Raw genomic sequence first — 23,938 nt, forward strand, 5'->3', positions numbered from 1 at the left:
CATTGAAAGGTTAAATAAAAAAAAAGATGTGGGGTTTCCCCTCCTGAGACTCTTCAACCCCCTGTCACCCATGCAGGCTGGGATAGCCAGAATGTCCTCCATTGGTCTTTTACCAGAGCACAGAGAGAGCAGCAACTGCTGCTGTTCTGGGATTGCCATACTAAGTATAGCAAGCAAAAACATATTTGGATTTCCCTCCAGTTCCCCCTATTGTTCCTTTAACAGACTAATCATAATCCTCATAAAGGGCACTGGAGGAAATTTCAACCATGCTCTGGGGCTTACTATACTTAGTATTGCAAGTCCAGGGCTGGGGATTGGTTTAAAGAATTCTGCACTGTTTGTTGGTCATTAGGGCAGGGATCGACGCATGCGGCTTTCTTCATCGTCCCTCGTTTGTATCAAAAGGATGGGGGCTTAAAGTTGCCGGGCCATTGACCTTTCTTTAAAAACATAAAAAAAAAACATTTTTATGTAAAATATGTATCTTTTGGTGACTACTGTATTTTTCCATTAGTTCCCCTCTGCCATGCCACGGTCTGGGTTTTTGTACACTTTGTGCAGCCAGTCAATTTCTTTAAAAAAGGTGTACAAATGCCCTATACTCCAACCCTGTCCTCAAGGCCCACCAACAGTACGTGTTTTGTGGAAATCCACAGATGTAGTTAATCACCTTTGCTGAGACACTAATTACCTCACCTGGTAATGTTTGTGGTTATCTGCGAAACATGCACTGTTGGTGGAACTTGAGGACAGGGTTGGGGAACTGTGCTCTGTAGGTTTTAGAAGTTCACCTGCCATTAAAGTCAAAGGAGTTTGCCGTAAATTATTGTTTCGTAAATTTTGGCAGTTGAGGATCATCCCTAGTGATAAGTGAGTCTGTAGAAAATAGAAACCCATAAGGTGATCTGGTACTGCCTGTTGTCCATATAGTAACACCTAAACTGCATTTGGAAACAGGAAAAACTAAACAGGTCTGATGGCTGCGAATTATGTTTTTATTATGGTTGTCAATTTAAGAGCTCAGCTTTTGGGAACAGAACTTTCTATGGTGATTGTTGAATTGTAAGCTTTGTATTGATTTTTTTAAAACTATTGTTACTGCGTGTGTTGGGTTTTTTTCTGTTCTATGTAGTGGTTTGGAAAATACATTACTGATGTTTATAAAACTGTGCCTGTAGTTCTAGCATTTAGGTTACATAATTATTACAGTTGCATATATTAAATCAGACCTATCACCAGCATTGCAAGTCTGTGTGCATGAATTCCTTTTTATATCATGATGACATATATTAACAATATTACATCAGGGGAATTTTCTTAGGGCAAAAATACCAAGGCATAGGAGCATTGTGGGAGAAAACATTCTTCTATACTTTGTAAAGTATTTTTATTTTCATTTTTCAGTGGTGCATTGTTAATAAATATATGTTTATTCCATAAGAGCAACTGATTATTTTATTCTATGGATCCTGTAACCTATGCATACAGAGACAGAGAGCATAATCAAATGCACAAACATATTATAAAGAAGGAGATACCAACACAAGCGCTAAGACGAAAACTAATAGACGGGTAGAACAATATCACAGATCCTGCCTAGTCCAGGCTACGTCTTACTGATACTTGTAGTGGAAAGGTCTTCCCTTGCAGAATGTGCCTCTTGGGAAAGCTGCAGACACTGATTGGCCCTCTAAGGTTTTTTGGTGGGTAGAGTGCACGACCAAGTAGGATACACAAGATGTCTCTTAGTACACAGAGATTGTCCTCCCATGAACATACACATGGGAAACATTTACGCCTGTACCTGGTGTTCATTTCATTCACATGCTTGGGCTTCATACAGAGCAAGAAGGGATCTGCGTGAAAATGTGCTGCTTAGGAAAAATCTATGGCTAGTGAAAAGGGTTTGTATGCTACTGATAGACAAAGGTACATTTGTGCATTACATATTGTTGTCAGTGGCTCAGTCTGTGTGATGTACAAGGTGAGGTGGATTCATCTCCTTAAAGCACCCCTGAAGTCAGAGGAATATGGAGGCTGACATATTTTTTTTCCATTTCAAATGATCCTCTGCCTCTATAATTTTTTGCCACCGACCATGCACAATCATGCAGATCACGTCTCTGACTGAAGCCTGACTGGATTAGCTACATGCTTGTTTCCTTTGTGTGGTTAAAACACTGCTGATGCCAGAAGGATCAGTAGGGCTGCCAGTCAAGTGGTATTCTTTGAAGGAAATAAATATGGCAGCCTCCGTTTGCAACCATAATGAGTCATAGCAGAATGTAGCAAGTAATCCGAAATGTCTGTCATTTCCTTTATTTTCCTGATTTCAGCCTCAAAAACACTTGTTATATCTATATATTGCTTTATATGTATATGTAACTAGCTCTCCGGGTGATGCATAGGTAGGGTTTGGTATTATGCAGCCTTCTTCTGACGCAGAGTATTCTCCCTTTTCCTGTCTGATAATTTTACTTTATCCCAAAATCGAAATTTTTAAGGAGTGATTACCAGTGGCGTACCTAGGTCATTTGACACCGGATGCACGGTATTATGAGGCACCCCCCCCCCCCCCAAAAAAAAGGAAAGGAGCGAGTGTGGCATACTAAGCGGGCCACGGTGGGTAATGCCAGGTATAGGTGCCCCCTTTATAGGTAATATAGTTGCCCCAGTATATGTAATAAAGTTGCCCCCAGTATAGTTAGCTAGCATAGTTGCCCCCAGTATAGGTAGCTAGTTGCCCCCAGTGTAGCCCCCAATATAGCTGCCCCAGTATAGCTAGTATAGTTGCCCCCAGGATAGGCAGTATAGTTGCCCCCAGGATAGGCAGTATAGTTGCCCCCAGGATAGGCAGTATAGTTGCCCCCAGTGTAGTCAGTATAGTTGCTCCCATTGTAGGCAGTATAGCTGCTGCCCCCAATGTAGGTAGTATTGCTGCTGCCCCCAATTTAGGTAGTGCTGCTGTCCCCAGTGTAGCGAGTATAGCTAGTATAGTGGCCCCCAGTATAGCTGCCCCCAGTATAGGTAGTATAGTGGCCACTGGCCCCCAGTGTAAGTAGTACGGCTGCCCCCAGTGTAACTAGTATAGTTGCCCCCAGTATAGCTAGTATAAGTGGCCCCCAGTATAGGTAGTATAGTGGCCCCCAGTTTTAGTATAGCTGCCCCCAGTGTAGCTAGTATAGTGGCCCCCAGTATAGATGCCCACAGTTTAGGTAGTATAGTGGCCTCCAGTATAGCTACTATAGTAGCCCCAGTGTAGGTAGTATAGCTGCCACAAGTGTAGCTAGTATAGTGGCCCCCAGTGTAGCTAGTATAGTGGCCCCTAGTGTAGCTAGTATAGTGGCCCCCAGTGTAGCTAGTAAAGTGACCCCCCTGTATAGCTAGTATAGTGGCCCCAGTACAGCTTCCCCCAGTGTAGGTAGTATAGTGGCCCCCAGTATAGCTAGCATAGTGGCCTCAGTGTAGCTAGTATAGTGGCTCCAGTGTAGCTAGTATGGTGGCCTCCCAGTATAGCTAGAAGGAGGGGTAGCGGGGACAGCGGCGGGGAGGGGGACAGATCCCCCCCTCCCTCACCTGGGTCCCCTCCTTCTGCTTCTCTTTCCCTCCAAAATGCGGGCACCCAGCAGCGGGCAGCAAACAGACAGGACCAGCAGGTGGTAGGAGAAAAACTCACCTCACTTCCGCGTTCCAACCGCTGGAACGCTGCGTCTCCGTCACGTGCCTCTTCTGCGCCTTCAATGCTGGTCACTGTGCTTCCGCTCATAAGGAAGCACAGTGGGCAGCATTGAAGGCGCAGAAGAGGCACATGATGGTGACGCAGCGTTCCAGCAGCTGGAATGCGGAAGTGAGGTGAGTTTTTCTCAGCCCGCCCGCCCTGCCTGTTTGATGCCCACATTTTGGAGGGGAAGAGAGGCAATAGGAGGGGACCCAGGTGAGGGGGGGGAGCTGTCCCCCCCGCCACTGTCCTGCTACCCCTCCTTCTAGCGCTGCTTCCCCTCCTGCTCTGCCACCATGGGGGGTCGTGGCGACATCCCCCTGGCTGCCAGTCACCCGAGGCATGCCCCCCCGCACTAAGTGGTAGGAACGCCACTGGTGATTACAAAGATCAGCAGGAGCAAGGGGGGGGGGGTCTTGGAAAAGAAGAGCAAACAACACACACAGGTATGGTACAGAGGTTTCCAGCATGAGCATTCCTCTGTTCTTACCTCGGTGCTTTAACCCATTAGCAGCTTCAATAGTGTAATTTTATTTGAGATAATTGCTTTTGTCTTCAGTCGGCACAACTCGTGCTGTATATTCTAGGAATGCTTTCATGTCTCTCTTCTTGCAGAAATATAGAAACTGAAAGCAGCAGTCCTCTGGTATTGTCTCACACTGCCCCCTAGTGACAAATGGCCATAAATACACATGACAGCAGTACTAACTTCGAAGCAAGGACATTTAAAAAATACAAAATAAACCTACCAAGACAAGGCCATCCACCTAAACTCACAGGCCGGGCAAGGAGAGCGCTGATCAGAAATGCAGTCAAGAGGCCCATGATACTGTTTAGCTTAGTTCGACATTAAAACATTGCAGACAGCAGCAAGGCAGCTCAACCTGTATACTAGCATATGACAAACCAGGCAGCGGTAGTGCAGATCTGTAGAGTCCACCCACACTGTAAGATACAAATAGCAATAAATGATTCACAACTTGCCTCTTGCTTCTACATTAACATGATGGCTTTATTGTAGTCCCCTATACTTTCCTAGTAGTTTTGGCTCACCCTGCTCTGATAAACCTCATGCTCATCACTTCCTGAGTCCTTAATCATAGCCCAGGGGGTCCAGTATGTGTGTGTTGTATTGTTTACTGGCACAATTAAAGTTATTGTTTTAAATTGAAAAAATCATGGAAGAAAGCTGCACATGTTCCAGTGTTATGTAGACCTAACAGTGTACTCTGTTGTAAGCAAACTTGTTGGCTGCCGTAGCTAAGAAAACAGTTATGTGATCCTCAGAGGCAGAACCTTTGACTGATTGGTCAGACATTTTCAAAAATAGCATGCCAGACCAGATTTCCACCTGCAAATATCTGGGCATTGGTTGCTAATAATAAAATGGAGCACAACTATAGTCTGCAGTTAGCTTGATGAAGTGCAGATTTCTGATTCATTTGCTGGAAGAAGTTGAAGGTTTACGCTAAACTTGAGAGCAAGAAAATTGTGACTGTTTTTAAAGTGGCACTTGTCATTGGAGTAGTAATTTGTAGAGAGGTAAGACAGTGCATAAATACTGTTGCGCTATCCTATTTGTTTCATGTAAGAGCTATTCAAAGCATTAAATCTGATAGATCAAAGTCACTTGACTCCAGTTTACAGTTCACAAATGAAGTAATGTACTGTTTTCTCCCATTCGCAGTTATTATCTGGCAGACTTAATGGAGTTGTCAGAAACACGTCTTTTAATGGTTCTGTGTTTAGAGCGCAGCTAGATATACAGTTTAGAAATAAACATGCTGCCTGTGTTTTCTCTCTTAAAAAAGGTCACAGTGATGAACAAAAAAAAACAAACAATTTTAGATTAAGTATTAGATGAGAACTCTGGTTGTTTTACATATGTAATAGAATCATTTTACAGCATCAAGCAACAATCAAAAGACTGGCTTGAAAAATTTGACACTATAAGATCGCTAGAGCACAACATTGTATGGTTGGCTTCCATAGAAATACATTATTTGCATCCTGTGAAATACAGCAATGCAGCTTACAAAATGGTGGCATCTAGCGTCCACAGTTTAAAAGGAACTCAAGGTGAAAGGGATATGGAAGCTGCCACATTTATTTTTAGCCAATATCAGTTGCCTGGCAGACCTTCTGATCTTTCTGGCCGTTAGGGTCGAAATCACACACCTGAAACAAGCATGCAGCTAATCTTGTCAGATTTGTCATTGACATTTGATCTGCATGCTTGTTTAGGGTCTGTGGCTTACAGTTGTACCAGAGCTGAATAAAGAAGAAAAATCAATACTTAACCGCTGCTGCTTCCCCCAGCAGCCTAAACACGTTGCATGCACAGAGGACCTAGACTGGACTCGACTGAGACAGTTATTGAGGCTGATTGAGGTTGAACGGCAGACCGCGGGAGGACGGCAAGAGACTCACATGTGTTTATGCTGCTAGAGGAAGCAGCAGATAAGTATCAATTTTTCTTCTTTATTCAGCTCTGGTTTAAACATGTCAGCCTCCATATCCCTCTCACCCTAGGGTTCCCTTTAAGAGTTCTCAAGATAGTAATTCAATTTGTCTGTAGTTAAAAATAAAATTATTTCATTAACTTTATAATTATGACTTTAAACATAAGTTCCATTAAACAGAGACCAGATATAGCTACATTGGATATGTTATTTATAGTGGTTTAAATATGATAAAACTTGGGAAAATTAAACTTGGTGGTACTCAAGCATCACAATGGATGTAACATAGAATTATTTAGGTTTTTTTTTTGTATTTATGTAGCAACAGCATCTTCCATGGTGCTGTACAATAGAGTATACACAGTGCACACAGTTACAAGGCAATGGATTACAGATAAACGTCAATTGGACAGGTCAGCGATGCATCATATGTGAAGGTGGATAATATGTAACAGGTTACACACTAGTAATGACACATAAGGAAAAAGAACCCTGTCCAAGTGGATTTACAGTCTAGGGGTAGAATAATAGATGGGGAGCTGTGTTCAAAGACTCAGTTGATGGATAGATAAGAATTGTATGCTTGGTTGAGGGTGAGTTCCGGGAGGATGAAAGTTCTGGATACAGCAATCCCAGGGTTGTCACCAGGACTCACCAAATCAAGGGCCCCAACAATACAAGTAATATCATTCCTGGGGAGTTTTGTTTTAAAAAAAAAATCTTAGCATTATCAATTACTTCTAGTTCACCTACCCAGAATCTATGCAATTTTGGACATCTCCACAGCATATGGAGTAAGTCTCCATGGTCTCAATTGCATTTGTATCAAACTGGGGACAGTAAATTACAGTGCCCCCTAAAATCTGTAAAACTATCCTTTTCGCCTCTGCAAAGAATTTTGAAGGTAGTACAATAGATATTATTCTAAACAGATACAGTAACTTAGGCAGGACTTGCATCTTGTAGGCTGCAATTTTCCCTGACATGTAGAATTCATATTTCTCCATCTGTGAATTTTCAAGAAAATAATGCGGGGATTTGCTGAGGTGTAGCTGGATCTCAGTAGGACCTTCGAATGTTTTGGGATAGACAGCAGATGTTGACTTGAAACGGGGATAAAGGAAGTAGGGCAGGCACATCAATTGAGATGCAGAGTGGTCAAAGGTTCACAGAGGAGCAATTCAACTGTGATATTTAGTGACTCCAACCTCATTGAGGGAGCAGTTCCATGTGACTGATGCCAAGTCATCATGGCAAAGGGTGTAAGACTGAATGTAGTCTACCACAGCTCATCATGTGGCATTTTGCCAAGTTACTGGGATCTTAGATGCAGGACACCTGTCAGACTCTGGTTGATTTGGTCATTTGGAGATGGGGTATGTGGGCCCCAGGAATGAAAGAGTTTTAGTCCCTCTTCTAGTGAGGCTACTGCTGTGTTTTTTTTCCTGAGTTGGTCAGAAGCAGTTTGGTGGGAAATCCCCATTTTTAGGGCATCTGTTTTTAGTCAGGGGTAGAAACGAAATGCCGCTTGGCCAGGCTTGCTTGCAATAAGTCTGAGTAGACATGGACCATGGATATCCTGGTAAGATGCAGGGAGTGTGCCATGTTTCTTTAGGAACATGAGTAGCACCTCTTTAGTGGGATAGAATTGGAAGCAAGCAATTGCATCGTGTGGCACCTAGATGGGGAAGTTTGTAGAGCCTATGCAATTTCTTAGTTGCGTATTCAATATCTGTTAAGTGAGGCAAAGCTGATTTCAACAATAGTGTACAGTAGTCTGATCTGCAGATATAGTTTCCTTGATTTCTCTAAATTTGAGGTTGCACCTACGGTCTTCTAGGTTGGCCGTTTTTATTTTTAACCATTCGATTTTGTACTGATTTATGCTCAATAGTGTCCACAGTTTTGTTGTGTTTAGATGTCAGTGAAGCAGTGTGCTCTTCTTCAGTAGAAATCCTGTCACCTAATACACTTACTGATTGCTGCAGGCTGTTAGTGATATCAAGCAGCTCTTTAGTAAGAGAGGATTAAAAGCAAAGTGACGTGTCTTTTAAGTAGGCCTGTGAAATATATTAATCAGTGGCTGGGAATGAGGCAAACTCTCATTCTGCTTCTGTGCCTGGGGGATCAGTGAGTGATGTGCTTCCTACCTTATTCATCTTGACTGCAAAGTGGGGTTTGGACTTTACCGGGCTTTTATAGTCAGGCGGGCCTGTGGCCGGGTTTGACTCATCTGAGTCCAGCATTTGCCAAGCCTCTCCATGTGCCTGTGTAGCGCCACGTACAGCCATGGGAAGGGAGCCAGCGGTATCTTTGGTCGTTCCATGTGCCTTGAATTGCAGGCCCATAAATATTTCAGGGATGCGCTGTACTTTAGAGGGCCCCTTATTTCTTTTTTTGTGGCATAGGTCGCCTTCCTCCATCTCCATGGTCACATTGCTTTTAGCAGTATTTTCTGCTGTGGGGCCCTCAGCTCAAGCTGCCACCATTAGTGTGCGCTGGACACACACCTCTGTCAGGGAAAAAAATGTAATCAGACCATAACTTAATAGACACCACACCAAACATACAGAATAAAACTCGTTACAGAAAAACTGATGCCACACTAAAATGCTTAATTAGCTTTAAATAAGGTAAACATGTATTTTATAGTGCTAACATATGTATAGTGATTTCCTCCAGTTGGACTCAAAACAGTTAAAAGTGCTACCACTAAGGACACACATAGTAGGTCACCCCTGAGCATTACGGAGTCTTGCCCAAGAACTACTTACTAGTTTAAGCCAGAATTTGAACCTTAAAGAGAACCCGAGGTGGGTTTGAAGAATATTATCTGCATACAGAGGCTGGATCTGCCTATACAGCCCAGCCTCTGTTGCTATCCCAAACCCCCCTAAGGTCCCCCTGCACTCTGCAATCCCTCATAAATCACAGCCACGCTGCTGACAAACAGCTTGCCAGAGCTGGCTGTGTTTATCTCTACAGTGTCAGTCTGCTGCTCTCCCCGCCTCCTGCAGAACTCCAGACTACGCCTGCATCCCCTCCCTCCCTGCTGATTGGAGGGAAGGGACAGTGGCAGGGACTGGAGCTATGCAGGAGGCGGGGGAGCAGCTGAGATTGACACAACAGATGTAAACACAGCCTCACAGCATGGCTGTGATTTATGAGGGATTGCAGAGTGCAGGGGGACCTTAGTGGGGTTTGGGATAGCAACAGAGGCTGGGCTGTATAGGCAGATCCAGCCTCTGTTTGCAGATAACATTCTTTAAACACACCTCGGGTTCTCTTTAATCTCCTATGTCAAAGGTGCTGCTTTTTACTCTCTCTCTTTTACACTCTCCAGCTGCCAGATTTTTACTTCTAAGGTGTACCTGAGATGGGGGGAAAGAAGGTTTATTACTTACCAGGGGCTTCTTCCAGGTCCCTATAGTCTGTCAGTAGCCCCAATGTCCTCCCGGGCCCCTCTATTCTGCCACTGTGAGCCCCGGTAAAGTCTGCAACTGGCTCGGTCTCTGACTGTTGCCTATGTGTGTTCCAGGCCGCACACCTTCTTGATCATTCTTCCAAGGCCAGGAGTGTTCTGCACATGCCCAGTTCCTACAGACATGTAACTGTGCATGCACAGAATGCTTCTGGCCACAGGACCGCATACCAAGAGGCGTGCTGCCTGGAACAGTGCATGTGCAGTAACACCTGGTTCGCAGACTTTAATGAGGCTACAGCAGCACAATGGATTGGACTGGGATGACAGCAAGGGAGCTGACAGACTACAGGGAGCTGGAAAGGAGCCCCAGGTAAATAAAAATCCTCTTGTCCCCCAAGTCTCAGGTTTACTTTGAAGGAAGAAAAAGGTGTGTGTACAATGCATCTACTTCAAGCCAAAATAAACGTATTAGATAATGAATTGTATGTGTAGTAGAGCTAAGAAAAAGAACATTAGTAGCAAAGAGTACACATGCAAAAGAACTGACTGCTCTGAGCTATTCGACCTAATTTGGGTTGATTACAGTCCTGTTTTCTGACGCACTTAATCAGCCAAGAAACAGTAAGAGACCGCTTGAGATTAGGTTTTACTGCAGGAAAGTTCAAAGGGTCATTATTTTGAATTAAACAAAGGCACATGGAAATAAGGGTGCACAGTGATGTAGTAGTAAAATATTGTTTTTTGACATAAAATGATATCTAACACTCTATGGCCAGAGTGGACAGAATAAAACATTAGCTGATATACTTGCAAAATTAAAATACAGTTTCATGAAGGGGAAGAGTGCAGGACACATACATAAGATTTTTATTGTTACTTCACAACATTAAAAATATATTGCAGTGATCATGCTTTACAAGTAGAGGTCATAAAACGATATTTAACATTCTATGGCTGGAGTTGACAAATTACTACGTAAGAAGATTTTTAACAATAGCAAGCAAAATTACCATACAATCGCTAGATCTTTCATCAAAAGGGGGAGGGCAGTAGACGAGGGCAGGAGATGAAATAAACATTGCAAAACGCTAAGGGCCTATTTCCACTACACGCAGATTGGATGCAGAATGGATGCAGAAAAACTGACTCCAATGAATGCCTATGGGAAAATCTGCATCAGAAAAATCGCGTTTAGTGGAAACAGGCCCATAGGCATTCATTGGAGTCAGTTTTTCTGCATCCATTCTGCATCCAATCTGCATGTAGTGGAAACAGGCCCTAAAACAGAAGTGATTTGAAAACAAACCGGTAATCAACAAATGGTAATCAATGTTTTGAAGTAGCAGAAAACGATATAAGTAGCAGGCGCCCAAATTTCCGCTCCAGTGCCCAAAGAATGATAAATGGTATTGAGTCCTATGCCGGCGCCCAATTTGTATACTTGCCACATGCGCCCTTTTTTCCTGCTCCGTCCCTGCTTTGTTTTATAAGTTAAAACACAGAGTGGGGTTTTAAAATTGAAAATGTGACAGAATGATGCAGTGTTAGGGCAGCATGGTGGCGTAGTGGTTAGCACTCTCACCTTGCAGTGCTGAGTCCCTGGTTCAGATCCCAGCCAGGTCAACATCTGCAAGGAGTTTGTATTATCTGAGATCTCCCCATATTTGTGTGGTTATTCTCTTGGTACTCCGGTTTCCTCCCACATCCTAAAAACATAGAGATAAGTTACTTGGCTTCCCCCTAAAATTGGCCCTAGACTATGATACATACACTACACGATGCATGCATAGACATATGACTATGGTAGGGAGGGACTAGATTGTGAGCCCCTCTGAGGGACAGTTATTGACAAGACAATATACTCTGTACAGCGCTGCGTAATATGTCGGCGCTATATAAATAAATGTTGTTTAAGAAAAAGCAATATAACTGAAAATAAAAATATGAGACTCTTTTCTTTGCTACTTATGCTCTATTCATTATCAGTACTACACATACAATTCATTATATCATACTTTTTTTTTCACTTCAGCTTTGCTTTAAAAGTCTCATTCAAGATGTATTTAAATTCAGGCATACGTTTCAGTGCTCAGTTGTAACAAAAACACAGCATCAAAACATGCCAATAAAATGAAATCAGCAGTTCGAATTTAACTCTATATTATTTGTTGCTGTGAGAGGTTAAGTAAATACTAGAGCCTCCACAGCGCATGCAAAAGATATTAAATTAACCAATGCAAAAGCTTGGCAAGTAAAAGGAGGGTTCTGTTCTCTCTGTAATGACGTGATGGAGATTTGTATCCATAGATCTAGAAAAGAAAATTAGGTTAAGATTTTCCAGCACAGAAGGAAGATTGATAGATCTACTCCTGGCCATTCTGAGTACCTAAACATGGACTCTAGTCGATTGAGCTAAACGATGGCTGAAGAAAAAATGTCATTGGAATTCTACGTAATCACTTTTTTCGATGTCTTCTACTATTTGTCAATAAAGTGGCCTCATTGGCTGAGTGTTGTTCAGTGATTTATAGACCTAAATGTCCCTGTCACAGCACTTGTTTGGCATTATTAGAAAAGCCAGCATCATCTCTGATGCAGCAATCCACTGCTGCACATTACACTCAGCATCAGATCTTGAAGTAGAACATTTACACAAGGATATATTTTTACCAAAGGGCTGGGATCAGAACATCGTTTTCCGTGAATGGCATTGTAAAGCCTGTGTGTGAATATTTCCTTCGGTTTCAGTGTTGCTGAGATTGACGATGAGCAGTTTAGTGCAATAGCTTTCCAACGGATTGTATAGAATCCTCTAATTAGTACTCACATTTATGAGAGATTAATCCAAATGTAAAGTGCTTTAAAGCTGAACTTCTCTAATGAAAATGTCAACTGTACTATAAAATACAGTCTTACCTCAGAACTATGGCATTTGTGTAAAATCAAGGGCTACAGTTGCCGTCATTGAATCTGAGGCTGGCTGAATTTTTTGTTAAAACTAGGTGGCATAGGTGGTGACTGAGTGTAGGTGAGACAGTCATTCTCACCTCATACATGAAATCATACCACATCAGGTGTGCTCCTGCTATACCTTTGCTTTGCACCTTCCTGCAGGTGACTCTGCATCCTCAAACATATACGGTACTTCAATCAAGTAACTAGAATGGTGCTGGGTGGAGTTCTTTAACCAGTTCACCGCTGAGGGGCTTTTACCCTTATGGAACAGAGCAATTTTCACCTTCCATCACTCCTCCCTTTTATTCGCCAATAACTTTCACTACTTATCACAACTACAAGATCTTTACCTTGTTTTTTTTTTCGCCACCAGTTAGGCTTTCTTTGGATGGTATGTTTCACTAAGAATTATTTTATGCTAAATGTGTTTTAATGGGAATAATAAGAAAACATTGAGAACATTCATTATTTCTCACTTTACAGCCATTGGTTTTAAAATAATGCAAGCTACCATAATTAAAACCCACGTATTTGTCCCTTAGAATATCTTGTTTTGGGAGACACATGTAGTGCTTTTGTAAAGCCAAAATGTTGCTTTGTGTGCTGTATGTAGTAGAAACTGGGTTGTTTTACTGATATTCTACAATTTGCCTATTATAACCTAACTCTCACATTAACCCTTCTCTAGCTATGCCTGAGGTTGCATAAACACATCCATTTTTGATTTGCCAATAACTGGCCAAATTTACCACTTCCATGTAGGATGAAGGCCAACAGATTTTGAATACTATGAGCAGATTGTATAGGTGCATATTGTATAAGTAAACTCTTATGCTGTGTACACACAATGAGATTTTCTGGCAGATTTACTGCCAGCTCGATTATTTCCAACATGTCTGATTACAATAGCAGAAAATTGATCGTAAATCAGATAGGACATGTTGGAAATTATCATTCTGGCAGTAAATCTGCCAGAAAATCTCATTGTGTGTACCAGGCATAACACTACATGGAAGTAGTAAAGCTGGCCAGTCAAAATTGAATGTGTGTACCAGGCTTAAAGTGAACCAGAGACGAAGCACCCACATGTATTTTACCATATATATCAGTGGGAACATTAGAGAAAACACCTACCCTGCTCTCTGTTTCATTTTTCACTGCTCAGCCTGCTTCTAATCAGTCCTGATAAAATCCCCGACTGAGCATTCAGTCTGGCTTTTCTCAGGAATCATTATAGCTGAGTCATTATAACAGAGCCATAAAGGGCAGGCTTGGGCTTGAAAAGACATCAGAGAAGACAGACTCAGCTATAATGATTCCTGAGCAAAGCCAGTCTGAATGCTCATTCGGGAATTTTATCAGGGATGTTAAGAAGCAGGCTGAGCAGTAAAGAATGAAACAGAGAGCAGGGTAGGTGTTTTCTCTACTGTTCCCACTGATATATATTGTAAAATACATGAGGGTGCTTCGTCTCTGGTTCAACCTGTAATGAGAAAAACCTCCCCTGGGGGGTACTCACCTCGGGTGTGGGAAGCCTCCGGATCCTATTTAGGCTTCCCCCGTCCTCCTCGGTCCTACGGCAGCGGCGAAAATCCTCTCGGAATGGCGGGGATGTAAATATTTACCTCCCGGGCTCCAGTGCAGAGGGAGTATTGGCTCTCCACCTCGGAGATAGGTCTTGGAGATAGGCGTAAATAGCCGATTGCTGTGGGGCCGCTCTACTGTGCAGGCGCAAGTCGCCTGCGCAGTAGAGCAGACCCGACGGAGATAGCCTATTTTCGCCTATCTCAGTGCAGAGAGCCGCAACAGCGCCCCCGCTGGAGCCAGGAAAGGTAAATAAATCGACGCTCGTCAGCCTTGTCGAGGGGGGATTTCGGGACACTCCGGGGGAGCCAGCGCTGGACTGCCTGCATCTACAGTGGAGAGAGAAGCCTCATTGGGACCCTGAGGCTTCCCCCTACTGAGGTGAGTACCCCCAGGTGACTTTTTTTTGTTACAGGGTCACTAACCCCCCCCCCCCCCCCCCCCACACACACACACACACACACACACACACAAAAGCCTAACACTAACCCCCCCCCCCCAACTTGCTGATAACTGAAACTGCTAATTAAGTCAGTCGAAAAATCCTGCTGCTACCATTGCACCCCATATTTACACAGTGTAATTACCCTCTATGTGGTGCCAAAATTAACAGGCACACGTGTGCGCCATAGTTACTTATCACCAGTGGTGTCACCAGTGAGCTTTGGGCCCCAGTGCAAGTTTTACATGGGGACCCAAGAACTCTATTTTGCAACATATTGCACAACTAAATAAGGAATATGTAGCTAGTCTTGAATAGAACATACTTTGGTGGTACAAACAAATTCCAACCCAGAAAGTGGGGACTATATTTTTAAAGGCAATTGACTGGCACTTAGCAATTCTCATTTGGTATGTTTCTTTCACATTCTGGATTACCGGAGACCTGATATTAGCAGATTTTTTTGCTCATTTAGACTATGAGTTGACATACATAACATAGTATACACATCCAATTGCATGCTGAAAACCTAAAGAAAAAACAAAACACTAAAATTCTTTGTCAATCCATGCAATACAGTTTCACTGTTTCAGTTAAACAACAAGTAGATCATATTCTGACATTCTTGTTTTTACTTACTTTCCATTTGCTTTCTTGCAATCTTGAAACAAAATAGTAATCAGCCCACAATGCCTAATGTGCCTGTTTATGAGAATAAAAGTCTAGACATGCACGGTTCTTTCAACAATCAATTAATCACTAAAATACTTTTCTACGGCTAAGTTCACACTACGGGGTATATTCACAAAACCTCAGTAAACTGTATGTGCAGAGAGCGTATGTAACGTTTACTAGACTTCATGCAATCTGCATAGCACATTTCAGAAAAAGCATAGCTCATGTTCTACATGCAATGCCTACTTTGCATAACACAGGTTGTGCTATTTGCGTAACACACTATATAGATTATATAAAGCCTTTATGTGCTCTCTATGTGCAGGTACATTTTACAGAGGTTTTGTTAATATACCCCAATGTGTATTGCATGATGCCTGTGCTATAATCGGGCTATAAAGCAATGCACACACTGCACGTTAAAAGGTGCACATTATATTTCAAAGCATAAACAATTTCTATGTAACATGAATGTGTACACACTTGTTACCCAGCAACTCACTCCAGCAAGTGTGTTATAACAACATAGTCTGTTACAATGCAGAGATGGGAATGTGACTATGCAATTGTATGGGTAGTGTGTCCACATGCAGCAGTGTGTCCACATGCAGTAACACGGTGAGACTCAATGCATGTAGTGTCAACACACCCTAAGGCCCTTATACATAGAGTCAGCTGCATTGTGATAGCAACATAGCAGAAAAGAGGCATCGTTCATTACCGATGATGTGTAGACATACAGTGAGGCATACAGTACAATGAAAGTATGCCTCATTGTTACTGTAAATGTGTTATTCATTGGAACCCACTGCACTGCACTCAATGTGGAATGCCCCATAGGATTGTGATTGGATTGCAATGCAATGCAGTGATATTGTGCACAATGCAACTGACTCAATGTGGAAGGGCCCTTAAAGAACACCTGAAGTGAGAGGGATATGGAGGCTGCCATATGTATGGCCTCTTATCAATATCAGTTGCCTGGCATCCTGCTGACCTCTCATGCATCAGTATTGTTTGAATCACATACCTGAAACAACCATGTGGCAAATCCAGTCAGTTTTTAGTCGGAAGCATCTGATCTGCATGCTTGTTCATGGTCCATGGCTAAAAGTATTAGAGACAGAGGATCAGCAGAGCAGTCAGGCAATTTGCATTTGTTTAACCACTTATGTGGTTTCAGATGGATTATCTACATCCTGCAGGACTTCAGGATGGCCGCCGCGTGCGCTCGCGCTTGCTCCCACGCATCTTCTCGCTGCTTCCCATTAGTGGGGAGATCAATGAGATGCCTGCGGTCACTGTAATACTGAAAGTAACATAGCTACGCATTACTTCCTGTTAGCGTACTAAGAGTACGCACAGGAAGATAATGCGCTAGGACATGCTTTGGCCAAATAATCAAAGTACACCTACATACATTTATTTTAATACAAAGACTGACACATATATTTAAAATTAACCCCTTACCTCCCACACTCTCCCATAATTACCCAAATATAACTTTTGCATAAAAAAGGGCAATTTAAAAAAAATACACAAATAGTTACCTTAGGGACTGAACTTTTTTTAATATGTATGTCAAGAACGTATATTACTGTTAATTTTGAAAACATGGTCTTTTAATTAGTGATGGACGCAAAACTGATAAAATGCATCTTTATTTCCAAATGAAATATTGGCACCATACATTGTACTAGGGAAATATTTTAAACATTGTAATAGCTGGGAGAAATGGGCAAATAAAATGTGTGAGTTTTAATTACAGTAGCACACATTATTTTAAAATTATAATGGCAGAAAACTGAGAAATAACGTTCTTTTTTTTCAATTGTTTGCTTATTTGTTCCTGTTAAAAATGCATTTAGAATACAATCATTCTTAGCAAAATGTACCACCAAAAGAAAGCCTAATTAGGCATGAAAAAAAGATATTGATTGCTTTGTTATTATAAGTAGTAGTAAAGTCATAGGCAAATGAATGAAAGGAGTGCTGAAAGGTGAAAATTGCTTTGGTACAGAAGGGGTTAAAAGGAAATAAAATGGCAGCTAGGGATGGTCAGAATTTTTTTGCGGAAAAATTGAGTATCCGAGTGTAAATGGGCTTACCGCAGCAGTAATCAGAAAATGGTATTCCGTGAAAATACCACATTACCGCCACTCGGAAATTTTAGTCCAATCACAGAGCTTGAAAGCATTGGACCAATCACAGACTTCAGAATTTTTCAGTGAAAATTTGAATTCCACAGATTTATTTATTTATTTAAGTATTTATATAGCGCAGACATATTATACAGCGCTGTACAGAGCATATTGTCTTGTCACTAACTGTCCCTCAGGGGGGCTCACAATCTAGTCCCTACCATAGTCATATGTCTATGCATGTATCGAGTTGTGCATGTCTAGGGCCAATTTTATTAGGAAGCCAATTCATTTATCTCTGTTTTTCTGGTGTGGAAGGAAACCGGAGTGCCCGGAGGAAACCCATGCAGACATGGGAGAACATACAAACTGCTTGCAGATGTTTACCTGGCTGGCCTTCGAACCATTGACCCAGCGCTGCAAGGCGAGAGCACTAACCACCATGCCACCGAGCTGCCCACAGATATTTTAGACCAATCACAAAACTCTGTAAAACTAGGTAACTCGATAATATCCAAGTCTTGTGATTGGTCTACAATTTCCATGGTATTTCGGTTTCTGAGGTACATCTCCTCATTCTCTGATTGGTCCTATACCAATGAGTATTTCTGAATTCAGAGTGTTGTGAGTGGCCTAAAATCAGAAATTTTACGCCAATCACTGGACTCAGAAATACTCAGTAGTATTGGACCAATCAGAGAATGTATAGGTTTACCTGGGATAATGAAATACTATGGGAATTTTAGAGCAGTCACAAGACTCAGACACTACTGAGTTTTACCAAGTCTTGTGATTGGTCTAAAACATCTGCGGTACTCAAATTTCCGCAGAAAAATTCTGCAGCCTGTGATTGGTGCAATGCTTCCGACTAGGAAGTATTCGGCCAATCAGAGAATTGAGAAGTAAGGATGTTCGCATAGTAGACGTCCCAAAAAATTAGCGCATTCTGCAAATACAACTTTTAAAGAAACAAAAAATACATAACTTTATTAACAAAAATGACAAAAAAAAACTTCGGTCACCTGTCTGCTTTCCGTGGAAATCTGTGGAATCTGTAATCTGCATTTGCAGTAATCGGAATTTCCGCAGAATCGGAAATCAGCATCTCTGATCAACCCTAATGGCAGCCTCCATATCCCTCTCAATTAAGGTGTCCTTTAAACTTAGAAAAAGTTAAATCAATTTTTACTGAGAAAAGGTGCATTCTTTCCTGCTATGGGTTTTATAACAATTAAAGAGAAAGAGGTTTGTACATTGATAAGGGTCAAAAAGCCCTTAAAGAGACACCGAAGCAAAAAAAAAAAAATGATATAATGAATTGGTTGTGTAGTACGGATAATTACTAGAACATTAGTAGCAAAGAAAATATTCTCATATTTTTATTTTCAGTTATATAGTGTTTTTTATAACATTGCATCATTCTCTAATATTTGCAGTTTACATACTACTCAGCATTCTAAATAATTTTACAGAGCAGGCTAGTGAACTTTTGAACTGTCCTCTGCAGAGAAAAAGAAAATACAGTGACTGACAGTTGCGATAACAAGTTTCAGAAGACAGAGCTCTCTGCGACTTTGAAAGTCGTGGAGCTCAATGGCTCTTTTGCATAGATAACTGGAGTTTCTTAACTTTTTTCCTGTACTGGAAACAATATTAGACTTATGTCTCTGCTCCTAATGTTTTATTTCTTAGCTGTACCACATATACAAATCATATAATATTTTTTATTGCTTTAGTGTCTCTTTAAATTAACCAATGCAAAAGCTGGGCAAGTAAAAGGAGGGTTCTGTTCTCTCTGTAATGACGTGATGGAGATTTGTATCCATGGATCTAGAAAAAAGGAAATTAGCTTAAGATTTTCCAGCACAAAAGGATAGATCTACATCTGACCTCTTCCTGCTAGATCAGAGCGATTTTCCAAGCATTTTTGTTACAGAAGCTGTTCAGTAACAGCTCTACTGGAACAAAAAAGAAAACCCACTACACCAAAACGCTCCAAAATTGCTAGGCACAGGCCTAGAAACGCCTAGAAAAATCACTTCGAAAAAGCGCTGAGCGTTTGTGATTACGCTAGCGCTTTTTGGTGTGCACTGGCCCATACAAGGATTAGTGGGTATCAGCAGCAGCAACTCACCTGTTTGCCCCCCCTCCCCCTATTGGCAAGACTGCTGCAGACATTTGTATCTGAAGTGTTCTGAAGCTCTGTGGCCACCTGCACCTGTGTTGCCGCAGCCCGCAGAGTTCGCAACACTTTAGGAAAAAAAACTGCCATGCCGTTTTGGCCGATGGAGGGGGGGAGGAGTTTTAGTGCTTGAAGCGCTAACACAGAGCTTTACATTCAAAATTACAATCTTGGTACTCTTTATCAGTGAATATTATTTCCACTGGATCACTTTGTTTTTACGTGCGCATAAAATGTGGTCATTACTGAGTGTTTTCGAAACAGAGCAAAATAAGAAATTCTTAGCTGGCTGCAAATTGAAAAGGAAAGATCATTTTTAAATGTTTGTTAACCTTCCTGGCGGTAAGCCCGAGCTGAGCTCGGGCTATGCCGCCGGAAGGCACTTTGCTAGATGCGTGCAGTGCCCGATCGCCGCCGCTACCCGCCGATCCGCCGCTATCCGTCGCGCCGCAGCCGCCCCCCCCCCCCCACCAGACCCCGTGCGCTGCCTGGCCAATCAGTTCCAGGCAGCTCTATGGGGTGGATCGGAATCCCCTTGGACGTCATCCCACCCCGTCGCCATGGCGACGGGGGAGCCCTCCAGGAGATCCCGTTCTTTGAACGGGATCTCCTGATCGCCGATCGCCGGAGGCGATCGGAGGGGCTGGGGGGATGCCGCTGAGCAGCGGCTATTATGTAGCGAGACTTTTTCTCGCTACATGAAAAAACAAAACAAAATTTAAAAAAAAAAGATTTGCTGCCCCCTGGCGGATTTTTAGCAAACCGCCAGGAGGGTTAAATAAAAAAAAGCACTGATCTAATTTTATAACAAAATACTTTTCTCTCAAATATAAGCAGCATTTGCATGATAGACAGATTAAAGTATAATGATTGGGGATGATGTTGTCCAATAACATTCTAAAGAATAATTTAAACAACATAATACTAAATGCAATTTCATTTAGTGCATTACATCATCTGTGCTGAGAGTCATTAACCTCAGCAAACCTTGTTAGTCAGTAGCTGCAGCAGTTTGTCTTATCCTAGGAAGACAGGTCGAGGCTGATAAATACCATACTTTGTTTTATTATTTCCTTTCTTGTCTGCCATATGTATCATGTAAATAACCTTGGTACAATAATTTCTGCCAACGGTGCTTTATCTTCCAATGGCTGTGCAAATGCAATGATCTGCTCTGCTGTCTGCAGAGGCAGACAGCTTTTTGACCATTTTTTAGGTCTGAGTGCTCCAGGTCTCTGGAAAAGAGACCTGTCTTCACTCTGCGAGTTGCAGAGCTGCTGTTCTGGTGAGGAATTTGCATCCACTTGTTATGCAAATTGCTTAGCTGCTTCCTTTGATGGCTTGCAGTATAAATACCATTTCCTCCCAGAATTCCTTGCTGGTCATGATGGTTTGTTCCTGCTAACTTGCCTGGAAGTCTCAGCCCTCTGCTCATAGTAGGCTATTATTGCTAGCTTAGAGTAGTTACTCTTCGGGAGTGCTCCTTGCACTCCTATTTAGTGCAGTCAGGTTGTGTTGTTAATTATCTGTATTGCCTTGTACTGTCTATCTGTTGCGATTGTCTTGTCGCCAGCGGTGGTCGACAGGAAATCATTCTGTCTGTTGGGATCGCATTCGCCCTAGCGGTAGAGCCGGTGGTTCCTTCTGTACTCTGTCTTAGGGGTGCAAGCCAGAGCAGAGGTTGCTACTGGTTGCTCCATCTCTCTGTCTGTCTGGATCGCATCCGCCCTAGCTCTAGTGGTGGTGGTTCCTTCTGTACTCTGTCTGGGAGTGTAGGCCAGAGCTGCGGTTGCTACTGGTTACTCCTTCTGTCTGTCTTGTCTGGAACAAACGCTTGCTGTAGGCTCGTAGAGGTAACCATTCATTTTCATGCTACATTGGTTAGTTAAGGTTGGCGTGTTTTGTCTCTGTTGCACTTCTCGTGCGGAGACCGCGCCATTAGCGTCTTTTGTTGCTGTTGCGCTTCTCGTGCGGCGACCGCGCTTAGTGAGTGCATTTGTTATTTTCCTTGGTGTTCTGATCATTATAATTGCTGTGTCTGTTCCTTTGCTCTGTCTTACTCAGTCTGGTGTCGCTATTTGCAATCGCCATTCTTGCGATTGCGTTTCCATTTGGTTTCCGCTGTTGTGTGTTCACCGTCGCCGAGTGGCGACTAGATTGGTGGACACACATACATTCTGTCCCTGTGCTCTCTCTCTCTAAGGGCTATCTTGCCCTGCATTGCTTCAACTCGTACAATTCCCATTTGGCATCTGTGGCAGTACAAAGGCTTTGTTCCTCTGCACTCCACAGCTCCATCTGCTGGTGGGAATTCCCCATTACAGGTGCATTGCACCACAGCTGGGTTCTGTTATTTCATATGCTTGTGGGGGATTTCCGCAGTGTCAGCGCGCATCTTGTGCGCTGACCACGGAAATAATTCCACAATCGTTACAGCAAAAACTTTATGCCAAAGAGGATCTATACCAAAAGTTGATTTTGTGTGTGTGTTGGGGAAGGGTGGGGGATAAATCAATACATTGCAAAGCGAGAAGTTAAAAAATAGAATATAGATCAAAAAATAAATACCCATATAAGTGGGTATAATTTAGTGCATTCTAATATATATCGTCACAGTTCCTCTTTAAGTAGAGATATACAGGAATACAGGAATAGCATTAGATGGCAAGAGAGAAGGAAACCGCATAGAGAATGATCTATTGAATACAAAACATTAATGCCTTTGCTAGTAGCATTGCCCAATTGCATGCTAGCTCTTCAAACTGTGAACCTCGAGGCTTGTGTTAAAGCTAACCTCTGAAAAGCAGACTTTACTATTGTGGACTCCTGCTATTCTAAGTAACAGGGCCAGCTGATCAGTCACTGGAAACACTGAAGGGGGAAGGGACGGGGGTTTCACCTCTCAGGGAAGGATCTAATTTGATTTTCATTTTCACAATTTACATGACTGACAGATCCACAAATGTCTCACCCCAGGTAGCTGTTACTAAAATAATAAGCACATCTCCTGCATGGTGGGCAGACACATCTTCATTCAAGAGGAGCAAGGTTCACTTTAAACATTGTTAGGTTGTAAAACACGAACATGTTGCCATAGTGCTGTATGATATAATAGCACTCCTTTGCTGGTAGGAACTGAACGCCTATTATAAGTGACGATCTGAGCATTTTTGTTTGTATTTTGCTGTGTGTATTTTCTGAATTTGCAACTTCACTGTTATGGAGACACCTAACCCAGAGACTAGAGTCTGATTCCAAAGAGGATTACTGGGACTGTGCACTTATTGGATTTATCTATATTTTGTAAAGCTTCATGAAGCTGTCCTAAGTGTTCCTTAATGCTTTACAAAGCTTTGTAAGTGTTTAATTTGGAGCCTTCTGCTTTTCCCAGACCCACACTTTCCATCTGTTTCTATTTCTGCTACCACTGCTACCATCAAACCAAATGAGATGTGAGCTCTGCTAGGGAAAACTCTTCTTAAGTCAGCTGACTCCAGACTTTAACTGAAAAGATCGGAATTAGATTGTGTTTGAACTACTGAACTGTACTCCAATGGTTTGCTTGTTCATTAACAGGTTATATTTACTGTGAGGTCCATGTAAGCCTGTGTCTTAGGTGGCAAGTAATGGTGCAAGCAACAGTCTTTTTTTTTCATCTCTGTCCGCTTTTGGATACTTGTCAGAGTTTATTGGTTTCCTCTCACCCTTACACCCTCTGATGTCATTTGGGAACTGTAGACCTGATAGGCATAGTGTCATCATGGTTGGGGTGGAGCAAAGACAAAATAAACAAAATTAAATATTTTTATATCAGTGGCAAAGCTAAGAAGTCATGGGCACCAGTGCAAGTTTTACATTAGCCCCCCCCCCCCCCCCCAAGCACTCTATAGATAACAATTGATATTGCACACCAAAAAATACCTTGGGATCCTCTTGCCCAAGGGTCCCGTTCCAGTTGCAACCTCTGCAATCCCCTATTGCTACGCCACTGTTTTGTATCACTTTTAATGGTTCAGTAAAAAAAGTGCAAGCTATCAGGGAGGTAAGCCCCAAGTATACTGCTTTATGAATTTTAAAGTGAACCTTAAACCTGAAAAAAAACATTTCACTTACCTGGGGCTTCCCCAAGCCCCCTGCAGCCGTCCTGTGCCCTCGCAGGTCATCGAGTGTCCTCTGGTCCCCCGCTGCAGCTTAGTTTTGTTTTTGGCCGACTGATAGTCGGCCCCCGGTCATGCGTCCTCTTCTTCACCTTCCCCGCCGTGAAGCTCGTCATGCACGCTTGACGATGGGGAAAGCAAAGACCATGGGGAAAGGAAAGACAATGGTGAAAGCAAAGAAGAGGACGTGTTGCA

The 23,938-nt window shown here is 42.4% G+C and overlaps 1 protein-coding gene across 7 annotated transcripts in view; it reads left to right on the forward strand.

Moving 5' to 3' along the window:
* Positions 1-23,938, forward strand: part of DLGAP2 (DLG associated protein 2) — a 656,900-nt gene that overhangs the window by 232,327 nt on the left and 400,635 nt on the right. The window lies entirely within an intron of this gene.

Source organism: Hyperolius riggenbachi, chromosome 4 (genome assembly GCF_040937935.1).
Source record: "Hyperolius riggenbachi isolate aHypRig1 chromosome 4, aHypRig1.pri, whole genome shotgun sequence".
NCBI classification, from domain to species: Eukaryota; Metazoa; Chordata; class Amphibia; order Anura; family Hyperoliidae; genus Hyperolius; species Hyperolius riggenbachi.